Raw genomic sequence first — 14,111 nt, forward strand, 5'->3', positions numbered from 1 at the left:
TGTCGAAGTCGAAATCATCATCAAAATCATCTGCATCAATATATTGAGATTATTCGCAGAAATCAGTGAAGTCGGCTTCAGTTGTGCCTATAGGGTACTCTTGGAACATGTCATCCTATCTATTCTCTTGCTCTCTCTTGCTTCGGCTAAAGAGAGTACAATGGTATATTGAGGGGCTCGCGGTCTATTTTCAATGGTGGCAGTGAGATCAATGAGGTTCTTGCCCTTGTCATTACGACAAGAACCGGAGAAGACATTTAAGAAAAAAAGAGTAGGATAAATAGAAGATGAATGAAAGAAATTCAAGTAGCACAACAATAAGAACTTGAGTAATTTAAGTAGCACAACAATAAAACTAGTAAAGAAGTTAGAGAGAGTAGAGTAGTAACCCAATATGATTTTTAACCATGAACCGTTGATTCTCCAATTTTAGAATCGAAACCGAACTGACTGAACACGATTATAGTTCCGATTCGATACCGTTCACCATGGTTCTGGACCTGGTTATGAAACCGTTGACTTACGGCCGGTCTGATTCCATTAGGCACCTCTACATTCATTGTTAATGTGACGTAGTCACGCGGGAAGGGGAACCAACTTTCTCAGCCATTATATTTAATCAAATTTTGAATAATTATATTATCTTGTGCTTAATTTATTGAAATATTAGTATTTTTAAATTGCATTATCTAAAATAAGTACTCCATCTGTCTCATTGTTCTTGTTTCATTTTTTTTTATTGGGTTGTCCTATTTTCTAAATATAGCTAAATTAGTGGATAAGAAATTAATTTTTATGTCCATATAATTTAAGTGTATGACCTACAATATATTAAATTCTTTGTTTAAAAGAAATAGAACAAGAACAATGTGATAGAGTGAGTATATTATGTGTATATATACGTGAAATTATTTTGAATCCTCCGTATGTTTCGAGTGTTAAGTACAAAGAAATCATACATTTTTTTTTTGTTTTTTTGTCGCTGTGCGTCCATCTTATATGTGTCATTTTCATGTTCCAGAACAATGTCTCCAAAATAAATGCTTTATCCCTATCTAAATAATCATTCAACTTTAGGAGACAAAAATCTGCATTTTAAATATTGACTGTATGTCACTACGCTTTCTGACTATTGTCTCACGCGAGTTTCGCCAGATTGTTTATCGTGATTCTCAAAATTCCTTTTCTGCGCAAAAGATAGTACAAGAAATACAATGCTTATTCTAATTTAAAGTTGAGAACGTGCTTCAAATAGTTTTTTTTTTCGTTGCTTTAAAGAATAAATTATGGAGTATAAAACCAATACCAATCAGAACCTTGGAAACAAAGCCGCGGCTGTTCCATAACATTTTATTATTGTATATTGAACTAAAAAAAATTATGTAAATTAATACTCGAGATGATTCACGTTAATTGCATATCCAAAAAAAGAAAAAAGAAAATAATTTTATTGGCACGTATGGGTGGGCACTCACATTTTGAATTATTTACACTATGTTTAAGAGCTTAATTTTAAAGTTTGCCTCTTTTAAGAAAAAAAAAAGACAGAATCATAGCGTGTAGTTGCTGGACTTTTAGACACATCTGAAGTAGACTGTCAAACTAAGATCAGCAATAGTTTTTTTTATTTTTTATGGAAACCGAAACTGTCTTATAATTAAGAACTAATCCAGAAATGGGTATTCTCACGTGAACTACTAAAGTATATTGGTCTATGCCGGATAGTTGACTATTATACCGATCGATGAAGTATTTTATTTGATAAAAACATTTATATCATTAAAACTAGTGCATTTAGTAATATAATTATTTTCGCCAATGAGATTGAGCCAGTGGTGCCACCGACGAGGCACTTAAAGACCCTCTTTGTAAAAGATCTTGAATTTAATTTCGCTTATGTGCAATGTAATTTTTTTCACTTTTATATGGGTAATATTCCCACTTTTGTATGGGTAGGAATTCCACCCGCGTACAATTATTTTTCTATATTTATTTGATGTAAAGGTCCCGCCTGCGTACAAGTTGCTTATATTTAATTATATTTAGATAGCTCTTGTAATTCTTAAAAAAAAGTAGTATAATTTTTTTTTGAAAGGGTAGTATATTATTGTCACGACCGGACCTAATTAAGGATAATTAAGCCGGGGAAACCGTGACTAATGGAGGGAGATTAGAAGCGGGGTAAAAAGGGGAATAATCAAACAAGAAAGGATCGCATTTCATCATTGTTAACAACATGGATATTTATTATAATATAACGGAGTTTTAGTCGTATAGACTCAAATAACTAGTAAGTTCAGATAACTCTGACTTAGCCAAAATAACATAAAACTTCTGAGTACGCAGCGGAATAAGGTTCTGATTACATGTATGAAGACATGTAACCCTAGAGTTCATTAATACATAATAAGACAAAAGAATCCCGCTCGTCACTTCATCACCATCGGCAGCTGCTCAACCTGCACATTTAGAAATATATGCAGGGCTGAGTACAAAAGTACTCAGTGGGCACATATGCCTACTATGAAATATAACATGCTTCGTAAAGTTGTAAATTGTCATGCCATCATAAACAGTACAGCAAGGGAGTTTTTCGCTAAAAAGGCCCAAGCTTACTAAATTCATTTGTGATTCTTAAAGTTCGTCTACAGACTAAGTTCTCTTGTAATCTATCATATCTGGAACTGTGTGCCGGAGAGGTGGCCACCTCTCACGGACACTTGACCGGCCAACCCGCTAGATGACTCACGGTCACTGGTGTACACTAGCCCTGGCAGGATAGCTATCAACTGCTCAGGACCCGAATTCGATTTCATAATAACTGGCAAAGCCACATCAGATAGATATCATACCAAACATTGAAACATTTATGGCAAGACAACAGTTGAAATAATTTCCAGTTCAAAGATTTTGCAATGAAATAACTGTTCAAACATAACATTAAACTCATTTGATATATATGAAAGTAACCCACCTGATAGCAAAGCTTTGCTACAGATTAGTGACTCCTTGACGAGCTCTTATTCTTGCGCTCGACCTTTAATCCGAGAAAATAACGTAAGACTTTAAATCGAGGGAAAATTCTCAATTAAATGAGAATGCGTAATTAAACTATGCATGAATCTCGTATGCATGAACTATTATTCTGAGATAATAATCAGGGAATTTCTATTGTTAATCCAGGCTATCGGATTTAAACAAAAGCTAAGTCTCGTCTCATGAAGCCGGATAATTAACAAAAATTAATCCGTTCTCTTCGGGGTGTTCTAATCCGTCAATTTAATAAACCCCGCTCCTCGTAGTCAATAGAAAATAAATAAATACTTCAGCTTATTCGCTTTATAACCTCATAATTAATCGGCTTAATAAATATGAATAAGTAATGTTATAAGATTAAATAATTAAAAGGCTCAACATAAGACAACCTAATAATTAAGTAAAAGTGGGCTTGAATAATTAACATGAGAGGCCCAATTGAAATAATTCATCGGCTCAAGTAATTAAATAAATCTTGGCCCAATAAATAATTATTTGATTAGCTGGGCTCAATTAAATAAATCTAACGAGGCCCAACGAAGATAATATAACAGCCCAAATAAAATAGATGGCCTTCAATTCAAATAAATTCGGCCCAATGAAATAATGTAATAAAAGCCCATCTGAGTAAAATAAATAAATTCAGAGGCCCAATCAGTAATTAAAATCGGCCCATATAAATAAATTCAGAAGCCCAATTCATAATTTAAAATTGGCCCAAAATTAATAAATAATCCAGCCCAACTCAAGCCCACTGAAAATAAATAACAAAGCCCAATAAAATAATAACTAGAAGGCCCAAATCAATTAAATAACAAGCCCATTAAGCAAAGCCCAATTTTCATAAATAAGGAAAGAAGCCCAAATCCTTCTCCCCCAAACATCTCGGTTCTCTCTCTCTCTCATAATACACTTTCGCCTTTCTCTTTCTGAAGGAGCCGCTGCCCCCTTCTCCTCAAACTCGACGAGCGATCTTCTTTTTCTTCTCCGGCTGAAATCTGACCGGCTTCGCTTCTCCGGCTGTTAGCCGTTGTCTGCCGACGCGTCGAATCCCGGCGTCGTCCTCCTTCTCCCTTTCTCACGCAAAACCCAGCCGAGTCCTACTCTAGAAATCGTCGCCGCCGTCTGGAGCTGCTACTGCTTCGCCTGGAGTCGCGGCCTGGAGTTGCTGCTGCTCGTTCGGTGGTCAGCGGCTCGTTGGAGGAGCGCCGCCGCCTGGAGCCATCGCCGCTGTCCGGAGCTGCTGCTACTGGAATCTTCGGCGACGTTGTCGCCTCAAGCTGGCGTTGCTCCGATTTCTGGAGTCGGTCAGCCTCTTCCCCTCTAGCTTGTTAATGCCGTAGCTGTCGCCTTCAAATCTCGCTAGCACCTTGCCGCCGCCGCCGGGTTCTAGAATCGGCGAGGTCTCCGTGCTCCCCTCCCTGTGTTCGTCCGGCAGGTAGCAATCCAGAGGCTGCCACCGCCAAGGGGCAGTCGCCCTTCTCTTTCTCCGGCCGGTGTCGTGGTTACTCTGATGCAGGCTGGACAACGAGAGTTCGCCGCCTTCTCACTCCGTTCCGGCAGTTGGGGCTCGGCAGTTGCTTGGGCAGTCGGCCCATTTTTCCCAAAGCTAAGTAACTCATCTCCATTCGAATAAAAGTCCTAGTTTTTGTGGTCGTGAGTTCTCGTAAATGCTATTCTGGAGTGCAGTGAAAGTGAAGCATATAATTCCTTCTTTGCTAAGAAGTTAAGAAATCTCATTGTGTTTATAAAGTATAGTGAAGTATGCCTACAATTCGTTCCATCTCCTTAAGCACTTCATAGATGATCGATTATGCTATGATATGATGACAGTATATGTGGCTTGAATGAGTTGAGAAAATGAACTGAAACAGTAGTATATACCTAGAAAATGATTAGAGGTTTGTTGTTGTTGCTGAGTTAAATAAGCTGATTGGATCTTGTTGAAGTTTGGCAAAATTTGAACTGCTCTATCTCTCCCTCTTTCAAGTGTTAACTGGTATCAAATGATTGAATCTGAAAATGGTAGTATTTGTTGTTGTTTAATGAATACAGGTAAAATCATGGAAGAAGATGGAGAGTTTAAGCCAAAGCTTACCTTGAAGTTGGTAGGACACTGGATGAGGATTTCTCCTCCTCCAAAAGCTTCCAAGTGCAGAATGAGGAGGATAGTGAATTGGAGGCTGATTAGCATTGATTTACGTTGCATAATTGAGTGTAGTGGTGGGGATAGTTGGTGGAGTGGAAAGCAAAGTGTAGTGGTGGTAGAAATGGGGAGCAAAGGTTGGTGGAAAGAAAAAAAAGAAAAAAAAAATGTAGAGAAGGATTAATGATGTATTATCTAAGTCTCGGTGATTCTGTAACTGTAATAAAATACTGGCTTCGATTCTGCTTGATACTGTATATTTACATAAATCTCGTATTTCGTCATGTGATTTCTTGCTAAAATCGATAAGTTATAAAATGAATCTAAATTAAATCCGTAGATTTAATTCGTTTGTTGTTCTAATATTTAAATTAAATCCGCAGATTTAATTAACTCACGAGTCGAAAATAATCCACGACTTAAGTGAAAAAAAAATCTAGTTCCATCTCGTTAAATAAATAACGTGACTTTGCTAAGTCAGATATAACTCTGAAATAATATCATTGACTGTTTTAACAATATAAATTCAGGATCATCAGCTGAATTCATATCAGGATAATAACTGGTTTCATTCACTGATGAACAATAATAAACACGCATTACTGGATTTAAAAATATATAAAAGAGCGGGTCACTACATACTACCCCTCTTAACAAAAATTTCGTCCCGAAATTTGCATATTTCTTCTAAAACAGTTCGGGATATTTCTCCTTCATTTTGTCTTCAAGCTCCCACGTGGCTTCCTCTTGTCCGTGGTGTCTCCATAAAACTTTCACTGATGTGATTGCCTTATTCCTGAGTTGCTGTACTTTTCGATCTAGAATGACCTCTGGTCTCTCTTCATAGCTCAAGTCTGGGCAAATGATCATCTCTTCTTGGTGGATTACGTGCTTTGGATCGAAAACGTATTTTCTGAGTTGTGATACGTGGAAAACATTGTGAACGTTTCCAAAACTTGGCGGTAATGCCAACCTATAGGCTACTGGGCCTATTCTCTCCAAAATCTCATAAGGTCCTACAAACCGAGGTTTGAGCTTTCCCTTGACACCAAACCTAATTATCCCCTTGGAGGGAGATACTTTCAGGAATACCTTGTCTCCTAATTCAAACTGTAATTCAGTTCGGCGTGCATCAGCTTAAGATTTCTGTCTATCTTGCGTCTCCTTTATTCGACCTCGGATCTGGCGAACTATCTCAATCATCTCACTGACCGCATCCGGTCCTAAAATTTTCCTTTCACCCACTTCATCCCAATAAAGTGGTGATCTACATTTTCTTCCATACAATGCCTCATATGGTGCCATATCGATAGTCGCCTGGTAACTGTTATTATAGGCAAATTCAATCAACGGCAGCACTGCTTCCCAACTTCCACCCCTGTCTAACACCACTGTTCTCAACATATCTTCGAGGGTCTGAATTGTCCTTTCAGACTGCCTGTCTGTCTATGGGTGGAAGGCGGTGCTGAAATTTAGCCTCGTGCCTAACTCCTTTTGTAAGCTCATCCAAAATCTAGAAGTAAATTTTGAGTCTCGGTCTGAAGTGATTGACACGGGTACACCGTGTAAGCGTACAATCTCTCGAACATACAACTGAGCTAGCTTGTCTGACCCGTGTGTGATCGGTATTGGTATAAAATGAGCACATTTTGTGAGTCGATCCACTATTACCCAAATGGCAGTGTTTCCTCTCTTTGTTTTGGGCAAACTGGTCACAAAATCCATTGCTATGTGCTCCCACTTCCATTCTGGGATTTCCAATGGTTGTAGCTTTCCATATGGCCTTTGGTGTAGGGCCTTCACTTATTGGCAAGCTAGGCATCTCTCTACAAAGGATGCTATGTCTCTTTTCATGCCTTCCCACCAAAAATGCTTCTTTAGATCTTGATACATCTTAGTACTCCCGGGGTGGGCAGTATAAGGGGTATCGTGAGCCTCACTCATGATTTTATCCTTAAGCTCATCATCGTGGGGGATGCATATCATTCCCTCAAAGAGGATAGCATTATCTGATGTTTCTTGATAATTCTTGACTCCTCCTTTCCTTACTGCTTCCCATAGTTCTCCATTTTCTCGTCTTTTCTTTGTGCTTCTACAATCATCTTCCTCAAGCTAGGTATCGTTGCAACAACGCTTGCTATCGTCCCTGGTGGTTTAACCACTTCTATGCTCATTTTTCCAAACTCTTTGATGAGTTCATTCTTTTGGGTGACGAGGCATCCCAACCTAGATTGAGTTTTACGGCTCAATGCATCAGCTACTACATTGGCCTTACCCGGGTGGTAGTTAATACCGCAGTCATAATCCTTCACTAGTTCAAGCTATCTCCTCTGTCTCATGTTGAGGTCCTTTTGCTCGAAAAAAAATTTCAAGCTTTTGTGGTCTGTGAATATCTCGCACCTAACTCCATATAGGTGGTGTCTCCAAATCTTTAGTGCGTGCACCACTGCAGCTAACTCCAGATCATGAGTCGGGTAATTCAGTTCATGTGGCCTAAGCTGTCGTGACGCATATGCTATCACTCTTCCTTCTTGCATCAGCACACAAGCCAAGTCCATTTTTGGACGCGTCTGTGTAGATCACAGTATTCCTTATCAGCTGTTGGGACGGCTAACACTGGTGCCGTAGTCAACTTTTCCTTGAGTTCTTGGAAGCTCTTTTCGCACTCTTCTGTCCAAGAAAATTTTATTCCCTTCCTGAGTAGTTGCGTCATTGGCCTTGCAATTTTGGAAAATCCTTCCATAAACCTCCGATAGTAACCTGCCAATCCTAAGAAACTTCTTATCTCATTAGGGTTAGTAGGCGATCTCCATTCGCACACCGCTTGCACTTTCTCAGGGTCCACTTTAATCCCTTCTGATGACACAATATGTCCTAAAAAAGTGACTTCGCTGAGCCAAAATTCGCACTTGCTGAATTTGGCATAAAGGCGCTCCGTCCTCAACGTTTCTAGGATAATTCTCAGATGTTCCTCATGGTCTTTCTCGTTCTTCGAGTAGATCAGGATGTCATCTATGAATACCAAGACAAATTTGTCTAAGTACGGATGGAACACTCGATTCATGAGGTCCATGAATACGGCTGGCGCAGTTGGTTAGCCCGAATGGCACAACTACAAATTCGTAGTGGCCATACCTAGTTCTAAACGTCGTCTTAGGTACGTCTTCTGGTCGAATCTTCAGCTGATGATAACCAGATCGCAAATCAATCTTCGAGAACACGCTGGCTCCCTTGAGCTGATCGAAGAGGTCATCTATCCTTGGTAAAGGATATTTGTTCTTGAGTGTCACTTTGTTCAGTTCTCTATAGTCTATGCACATTCGCAATGTGCCGTCCTTTTTCTTCACAAAAAGTACGGGTGCACCCCAAGGTGATACACTTGGCCTAATGAATCTAAGTTCCAAAAGTTCTTGCAGTTGTATCTTGAGTTCTTCCAACTCTTTAGGAGCCATCCGGTATGGTGCCTTCGAAATGGGAGCTGCCCCGGGCTCCAAATCAATGGTAAACTCAATTGGTCTGTCCGGTGGTGGCCCTGGCAGAATCTCTGGAAATACATCTGAAAAATCCCGTACAATTGCTACATCTTCTATGCTCCTTTCAGTTCCCGGTTCTCCATGCAAGTATACGAGGTAAGCTGGGTATCCCTTCTTCATCATTCTCGTTGCTTGTAGAGCGGAGATGATCATCTTTCTTCTTCCCATGCTAATTCCGTGGAAATGTGACGGCTCCCTTCCTGGGGGTCGAAATGATATCCGTCTTTCATTACATAGGATGGTGGCGTAATTTTCAGCCAGCCAGTCCATTCCTAGAATTATGTCCACGTCTCTCATCGGTATAACATATGAGTTGTGCACCACCATCTTGAGTGATCCTATGTTCAATTCTAAGTTCAAGCACACATGTTTGACTATCGTCATCCCTCCTATAGGTGATGATATACTCAACTCCTGGTCAGCTCTTTCCATTTTAAGTTTTAAGGTGTCGACACATGTACTTGAAATGAAAGTATGCGATGCGCCCGTATCAAACAGAAGTACGACATGGGTATTAAGTAGCATGCCCATACCTGCCAGGTTTCCCTGGTTGTTCTCGGGCTGCTTCTGCCTCATAGCATAGGCTTTAGCACGACGAGGCTTTTCATGTTGTTTCTGTTGTCGCTGCTGTTGTTGGCGGGCCTGTTGCTGATACGGTTGTTGAGGTTGTGGTTGGTACGGTAGCTGTTGGTGCTGCTGTGGCTGCTGATACTGTGGTTGCTGCCTTGGGTATGGTTGGGGCAGAGCTTGGATTGCTCGCAGATGCGGAGCCTGGATAGGTGGGTTCGGCCTTGAACTCGTCCCATGTTGCTTATTCGGGCACCGGTTTGCATAGTGCCCCTTCTGGTTGCAGATATAACAACTATCACTGCCGGCCTTACAGATTCCCACATGACTTTTGTTACATTTGGGGCAATGTGGGGCCCTCTGTTGGTTATTTCCCATCTGTTTCGGTGCGCCCTGGCTTCCATAGCCCTGTGACTGGAAGACCCGTCCCTGCCATGGCCTCTTCTCGCCTTGGTTCGGGTTATTGTTGTCCCATCTCCTCTTTCCTTTGAAATTCTGATTATAACTTTGATCATGTGGAGGTGCTGGCGCAGGTACAGTTGCAGGTTTTTCTCCTGGCATGGCTGCCTCAATGTCTAACGCTCGGCTGAGCGACTCAGTGTAAGACAATCCTCCGTGGCTTGCCAAAGCCATCCTAATTTCGTGCCTCAGACCGGCACAAAACTTTTCAGCCATCTTTTCATATGTGTCAACTTGTTCCGGCGCATATCTAGACATATCGCAGAACATCCTGTCGTATTGAGTTACCGACATCTTTCCTTGCTTTAGATTGTAAAATTCAACTTCCTTCTTCTTGCGGTAGCTCTTGGGTATATACTTGTCATATATACCGACTTTGAATTGTTCCCAAGTCAGGTTTTCTATCTGCTATGCTGTCATCGTTTTCATCCTTGCTTCCCACCAGAAATCAGATGACCCAGTCAACTGAAAGGACATACAAGTCAGACGCTCCTGATCAGTGCAGCGCAGGAAGTTGACAATGCGCTCAATAGCGCGAACCCAAGTCTCAGCTTCTGTCGGGTCTCCTATCCCGTTGAAGGTGGGTGGGTTCTGTCGCAAGAATAATTCCTCAATCCGCCGTTCTGGCTGAACAGGTGGTTGAACTAATTCAGGTTCTGGCCCTGCTTCTGGGCCTCTCTCATCATTCCGGGAAATCCTTCCCCCTCCTCTCGGACGCCCTCGTCTTGGTGGCATTCTAATGAGTAAAAACACAAGTTATCAGCGCATTAAAATGCAATAAGGACATACTATCATTTCTATAGTTACTCCTTAACTCATCGAGTTCTGCTCCTGCTAAAACTTAAGCGAACATATAAATAAAACATAGCGGTTCGACTTGTCGCGAAAGACTGATAGGTCGCTACATAGACATGGGAAATTAGTATCAATGAGAACTATTTCATCAACATTTGAATATAGATATGGTGATCTATCCAAGCATTATACATGATGAACTGGCTATCTTGCAAATTCATCATGAAAGAGCTCAGTTCCAAAATGCCCTATTAACCAGCGTTTCCGTACTAATACTAGTCAAAATAACTAAGCCAACATAGGGGCATACAAAAGTATCGAAATGATCATCGTTTTCGAAATACACAAATAAGGTCCTACTAAATGCACAAGAGATTGTCTGTATGCATTACGTGCTTGACCCTTGGGTTGAAGCATACGTGTTTGACTGATTTAATCTGATGAGTATCTGTTTGTCCTTGGGTCACAGAAAATCTACCAACAGCTAGTAGATCGCAATGATTCAAATCACAAATGGCAATTAGGCAAAGTGTTTCAATAATTTGCCAAACAATTGAAAGTGAATAACCATAGGATAGAAATGAATTGACTGAAAGGTCGAAACGAAATGACCTAATAGTCTGAACCCGTTTGGCTTTTCAGATGAAGGTTTAAAATATATAGGTTTAAAGACCCATATATGACGACTACTGAGATTTTGGCCATGTGGACTGGCCAGGTCCGACATAACTACTTCTCTGTCACTCGGAAATACTTTTCCGAACTTGGAAACTCTTATTCCTTGGCTGCAAAAGGTATATTTGGTCTAAAATCACTACTTTCTTCTTAATATCTTGAACATGTCCTTGAGAATATTCTAGAGCTTCTCAAACTTGGAGTCTGCCTCCTAGTTTAATGCAATCCTTAAACATCTTCTATAGGTGAAATAAGGTAGGCTCGACCTTACTCAACAATGTTCCTCTATATGATCTTACTGTAGTACTTCTAGTACTTAGTGTTCCTTCACATAGCTCTTGAAATGCAACCATATAATTTGAAGCACTCTTCCGTGTTATTGCAAAAGACCTTCTGAATCATCACGCATTCAATAAGGAAATAGCTTTTGCTCATCTGAGTACCTTTATAGGGTATGTGTCCCCATGTGTAATTCTAAGTCATGGAATGACCTTAGTCAATGCTTGCATTCTGGCTACTAAACTGAATGTTTGGTCTAAAATGTTCTAACTGGGGAATGTCTCTGATCGACTAAGGTATGCATACTTAACCTGCTTAGTCTCTCATCATAATCTCAATCTCTTAACTTTAACATCGAACCATTGTCGATATTTCTAGCTCTTGTTAAACTCCAAACCATCTTCAGGAACTCCTCCCGTCTTACGCACTTGTATAGATTTTTCTAGTCAATCATAATGGTTGGTAACTTCTAGTTACCCATGGCACCTATCCTCCTTTCGATTTGTAGCAGGTGATCGTAATCAATAGGGATTCTAAATCATACTCACGTGTAATATAATAGGTAATTGTAATCATAAAGGTTCTGAATATCTGAAACTGTAAGCTGGCAGTTCTAATCGCGATGCTATAACATCATACACAAAGTGTTATAACTGCATATGAGTCCGACTCTGAAGTTCAAACATAAATCATGAAGGTTCTCTTCATGCCATAACTGGTGATAATCGAGAGTTAGTAATGAGTCTTAGCTCATTATGCGATAGCTAGCTGATTACATAAGTCACACTCGTCGCTACGAGCAATGACTCACGTGATCTATCATCAAATAAGGCAATAGTCGATTCGGTGTTCTGTCACTCGTGAACAACCTGAATGAAGAACTATGCCTGCTTCAGTGATTCGTGCGTGGCACTCCGCTTGCACTGCTTTCATGGGATTCTCTTTTTCTTTCTTAGCTCTTCACCATGGCTATAGTGAAATATAACTGAGTTTCTAGCTTCTATTGTTCTTCTCGTAACAGTGATCATGCATTCTTAACGCATCTAAGTTCATTGAGATATCTAATCAATCAATAAAGCATAAAACTTGAATGTAAGCATCAGTACATTCATATAAAACGTGAACTTCTCAATGTTTTAAAATCATTACCACCTTCTTTCTTGCTGAGCATGACGATGTGATGAAGTGCTGAGCTTTTGTCGACTGACTATTTCATACTAGTTATCATACTAGAAAAATTGGTTAACTCTAGGGTTCAGAGCAAATGAACTGCTCTGATACCACTCTGTCACGACCGGACCTAATTAAGGATAATTAAGCCGGGGAAACCGTGACTAATGGAGGGAGATTAGAAGCGGGGTAGAAAGGGGAATAATCAAACAAGAAAGGATCGCATTTCATCATTGTTAACAACATGGATATTTATTATAATATAACGGAGTTTTAGTCGTATAGACTCAAATAACTAGTAAGTTCAGATAACTCTGACTTAGCCAAAATAACATAAAACTTCTGAGTACGCAGCGGAATAAGGTTCTGATTACATGTATGAAGACATGTAACCCTAGAGTTCATTAATACATAATAAGACAAAAGAATCCCGCTCGTCACTTCATCACCATCGGCAGCTGCTCAACCTGCACATTTAGAAATATATGCAGGGCTGAGTACAAAAGTACTCAGTGGGCACATATGCCTACTATGAAATATAACATGCTTCGTAAAGTTGTAAATTGTCATGCCATCATAAACAGTACAGCAAGGGAGTTTTTCGCTAAAAAGGCCCAAGCTTACTAAATTCATTTGTGATTCTTAAAGTTCGTCTACAGACTAAGTTCTCTTGTAATCTATCATATCTGGAACTGTGTGCCGGAGAGGTGGCCACCTCTCACGGACACTTGACCGGCCAACCCGCTAGATGACTCACGGTCACTGGTGTACACTAGCCCTGGCAGGATAGCTATCAACTGCTCAGGACCCGAATTCGATTTCATAATAACTGGCAAAGCCACATCAGATAGATATCATACCAAACATTGAAACATTTATGGCAAGACAACAGTTGAAATAATTTCCAGTTCAAAGATTTTGCAATGAAATAACTGTTCAAACATAACATTAAACTCATTTGATATATATGAAAGTAACCCACCTGATAGCAAAGCTTTGCTACAGATTAGTGACTCCTTGACGAGCTCTTATTCTTGCGCTCGACCTTTAATCCGAGAAAATAACGTAAGACTTTAAATCGAGGGAAAATTCTCAATTAAATGAGAATGCGTAATTAAACTATGCATGAATCTCGTATGCATGAACTATTATTCTGAGATAATAATCAGGGAATTTCTATTGTTAATCCAGGCTATCGGATTTAAACAAAAGCTAAGTCTCGTCTCATGAAGCCGGATAATTAACAAAAATTAATCCGTTCTCTTCAGGGTGTTCTAATCCGTCAATTAAATAAACCCCGCTCCTCGTAGTCAATAGAAAATAAATAAATACTTCAGCTTATTCGCTTTATAACCTCATAATTAATCGGCTTAATAAATATGAATAAGTAATGTTATAAGATTAAATAATTAAAAGGCTCAACATAAGGCAACCTAATAATTAAGTAAAAG

General features: G+C 39.8%; 2 long non-coding RNA genes across 2 annotated transcripts; both read right to left on the reverse strand.

The window, feature by feature from the left end:
- Positions 1 to 2,225: 2,225 nt before the first annotated feature.
- Positions 2,226 to 3,044, reverse strand: LOC131022283 (uncharacterized). Its single transcript, XR_009101217.1, has 2 exons — positions 2,975 to 3,044; positions 2,226 to 2,459 (listed from the first exon to the last, which is right to left on the reverse strand). It is a non-coding gene; the product is annotated as an uncharacterized LOC131022283 (long non-coding RNA).
- Positions 3,045 to 12,893: 9,849 nt separating this feature from the next.
- Positions 12,894 to 13,712, reverse strand: LOC131022285 (uncharacterized). The gene is made up of 2 exons (XR_009101219.1): positions 13,643 to 13,712; positions 12,894 to 13,127 (listed from the first exon to the last, which is right to left on the reverse strand). It is a non-coding gene; the product is annotated as an uncharacterized LOC131022285 (long non-coding RNA).
- Between the last annotated feature and the right edge of the window lie 399 nt (positions 13,713 to 14,111).

Source organism: Salvia miltiorrhiza, chromosome 4 (assembly GCF_028751815.1).
Source record: "Salvia miltiorrhiza cultivar Shanhuang (shh) chromosome 4, IMPLAD_Smil_shh, whole genome shotgun sequence".
Taxonomy (NCBI): Eukaryota; Viridiplantae; Streptophyta; class Magnoliopsida; order Lamiales; family Lamiaceae; genus Salvia; species Salvia miltiorrhiza.